Source organism: Pteropus vampyrus, unplaced genomic scaffold (genome assembly GCF_000151845.1).
Source record: "Pteropus vampyrus isolate Shadow unplaced genomic scaffold, Pvam_2.0 Scaffold335, whole genome shotgun sequence".
Taxonomy (NCBI): Eukaryota; Metazoa; Chordata; class Mammalia; order Chiroptera; family Pteropodidae; genus Pteropus; species Pteropus vampyrus.
Window position 1 is genome coordinate 4,294,169 of NW_011889116.1, and position 3,951 is coordinate 4,298,119.

Consider the following 3,951-nt stretch of genomic DNA (forward strand, 5'->3'; position numbering starts at 1 on the left):
GGAGAAGGTAGACCTTATCCCTGGAGAGAAATATGGATCAATACAGAGGACTGGTTAAATGCATTAGGATACACTACTGGAATGATCTACAGCCCTTAAAAAGAAAGAGATAAAGTTATATTTGCTGATCTGAAAGAGTGTCCAGAACATACTATTATCTGAATTTTAAAAAACAAGTTTTGGAACAGCTTTTGTAATATGAGTCCATTTTCAAAGTTCACACAGTATAGTCATACTTTAAATAAATTTAAATTATAAGAATTTGAACTATTTTGATATAAAAATATTTTAGTCCCATTTGATGTACATTTGAAATAATGCAAATCTCCCCAAAATTAAAATGTCACAAAGAATAACATAATTTCAAAGCTTTAAGGCCAAGCAAATTGTAAGCTGTGTTTACACTATTGCCACATGGTGCCACCACTTTAGCTGATAAACAAATTCTAGCCCTTTTTTTGTTAAGACTGGTCTAGAATTATTCCATTTTCTAATTATGTGGGTCCCTCAGGAACATATTCCTTGCATAAAACACAGATACCCCAAATACTGGTAGGCAGAACATCTGGAGTTACATAACCAAATGTAACTGGTGTTATCTCCACGGGGTGGAAATGGGGAGGGTGGGTGTTACTTATCCACATTATATACTTTTAATTTTTTTTTATTTTTATATTCAGCAAGAAAGGATGTATAAATGGAAATAATTTCTCATGACAATAAATGTCTTCTTTAGATTCTTAAGGAAAACCCCAAATTTATTTCAAATGCCAGGCAGATGGTAGATGGCACACATGAGGCAGAGCAGGAGGCATGTCATCCTCTGTCCAGGCATCTCATTCTCCATATGAAAAAGTCAAACCCAGAGAAATGTGAAAGCCTCAGACCTCTGGCTCTAGCAACGTCTCTGCCAACCCAAGGTTACATCACAGGCAGGTTCCCTCAGCACAGTAGTCTTTACCCCAAAGGAAATGCACACAGCCACTGGACAGCACAACCTCATTCCTGCTCCAATACTGAGCCTGGAGATTCCATCAACCTCAGAGGGAACACCTGGAGAGGAACAATCCTGCCAAAATTGGCGATAAGCCCCAGTGGAGCTCTGCAACACCATGCCACTCTGGTCCTCAGACAAGGTCTCAGGGGTCAGGCTGACCAAAATATTAATATCAGCTATCTTTTGAGAGCATACCCTATGCCAGGTATTGCACTAAGTGCTTTATACACATGATCTCATCTACTCTTCACAACCACCTTGAGGTGGGTACAATTATTACCCCAGTTTACAAATGTAGAAACTGAGATAGATCAAAGAAGTTAAAGGTACCTGCCCAAGGTCATACAATGAGTGATTGATTTGAATCCAAGTTTGTCTGACTGAAGTGTCAATACCCATGTTTTACATTCACACTTGAACCCTGAAGCAAAGCAGAGCTGAATCCTCAATAGCTTGCCTAAATTTCAATGGATGGATGTTATTATATGGCTTGGAGCACTTGGACCCAAATCATAATAAATTGCTGAGTTAGAGATGGCCGAGACACCTAGCAATACTACTTTTCCATCTGTTCATTCATTCAAACCTCTATGCAGATAACAGTCTGCTTTTGTTTCTGGTCACATATTAGATCAAGGATGTATGGATGATTCTAAGACTATGTAGCCTAGGCCCTTATTAATTAGAAGATCCTTAACAATATTTATACCTCAGAGAGTGAATAACATGCCATAAGGGATCATCTGTAGGTAGGAGGCAGAACCAAAAGACGAGATATAGGTGTCAAAGAAAAAAACTCTGAAAATGACAGCAATAGGAAACTGTAGTATTTAGCTTCAAACCCAGAACCAAAGATCTTTATGTATAAAGCACATGGCATAAATAATCTAGTACTGTAAAATTTCCAGTGCATGTATATGTCAAGGCCACAAACATCAAAGAAACAGACATTTTTAATCTCTCCGAGTTATCTGATTTGCTAGACCAAGAGCTCTTTTTCTTAATTTTTATTTTTCAATTAGAGTTGACATACAATATCATTTTATATTAGTTTCAGGTGTACAGCACAGGGGTTAGACATTTATATAATTTACAAAGTGATCCCCCCATTAGTCTAGTACTCATCTGGCACTATACATAGTTATTACAATATTATTCACTATATTCCCTGTGACTATGTGTAACTACCATTGTCACTCAGCACCCCAACCCCCCTCCCATCTGGTGATCACCAGTTTATTCTTTGTATCTATGAGTCTGCTTTCATTTCATTTGTTCATTTATTTTGTTCCTTGGATTCCACATATAAGTGAAATCATATATTTGTCTTTCTCTGACTTATTTCACTTATCATAATACTCTCTAGGTCCATCCATGTCATTGCAAATGGTAAGATTTCATTTTGTATGGCTGAGTAATATTCCATTGTATATACATATCGCATCTTCTTTATCCAGTCATCTATTGATGGACATTTAGGTTGCTTCTATATCTTGGCTATTGTAAATAATGCTTCAGTGAACCTAGGGGAACATATATCTTTTCAAATTAATGTTTTGGTATTCTTCAGATAAATACCCAGAACTGAAATGGATAGGTCATAAGATAGTTCTATTTTTAACTTTTTGAAGAACCTCCAAAATGTTTCCCATAGTGGCTGCACCTATTTGAAATCCCATCAACAATGCATGAGGGTTCCCTTTTCTCCACATCCTCGCCAACACTTACTTTTTGATGCATTGATTATAGCTATTCTGATAGTGTGAGGTGATATCTCATTGTGGTTTTAATTTGCATTTACTTGATGATTAGTGACCTTGAGCATCTTTTCATATGTCTATTGGCCATCTATATGTCCTCTTTAGAGACATGCCTATTCAAGTCCTCTGTCCACTTTTAATTGAACTGTTTGGTTTTTAGTGTTGAGTTGTATGAGTTCTTTATAAATTTTGGATTTTAACCCCTTATCTGATGTATCAATGGCAAATATATTCTTTTTGTCTTTTCATTTTTTATGTTTCCTTTGCTGTGTAAAAACGTTTTAGTTTGATGTAGTCCCATTTGTTTATTTTTTTCTGTTATTTCCCTTGCCCAAGAAGATAAATCAGAAAAAAATATTACTAAGAGCAATGTCAGAAAAGTTACTGCCTACATTTTCTTCTAGTAGTTTTATGGTTTTGGTTCTTACATTTAAGTCTTTAATCCATTTTGAGTTTATTTTTGTATATGGTGTAACAAGGTGGTCCAGTTTCATTTTTTTTGCATGTATCTGTACAGTTTTTTCCAATGAATAGGCTATCTGTACCCTTTCTTGCCGCCTTTGTCACATATTAAATGACCATATACTCATGGGTTTATTTCTGGGCTCTTTAACTGTTCCATTGATTTATATGTCTGTTTTCATGACAGTACCATGCTATTTAGATTACTATAGCCTTGTAGTATACTTTGATATCAGGTAGTATGATGCCTCCAACTTCGTTCTTCTTTCTCAAGATTGCCGTGGCCATTCGGGGTCTTTTATGGTTCCATATAAATTTTAGAGTTACTTGTTCTAGTTCTGTGAAAAATTCCATTGTATTTTGATAGGAATTGAAATGAATCTACAGATTGTTTTGAGTAGTATAAACGTTATAACGATGGTAATCGTTCCTATCAATGAGCAGAGTATATGTTTCCATTTATTTGTATCTTCTGCAATTTCTTCAATGACTTAAAATTTTCCATAAAGGTTTTTTTTTTCCTCCTTGGTATACTTATTCAGAGGTATTTTTTTGATGCAAGTATAATAAGATTGTTTTCTTAATTTCTCTTTCTGATATTTCATTATTGGTGTATAAGAATGCAACCAATTTCTGAATATTAGTTTTGTATCCTACTACTTTCCTGAATTCATTTATCAGTTCTAACACTTTTTTTGGTGGAATCTGTAGGGTTCTCTATGTATAGAATCA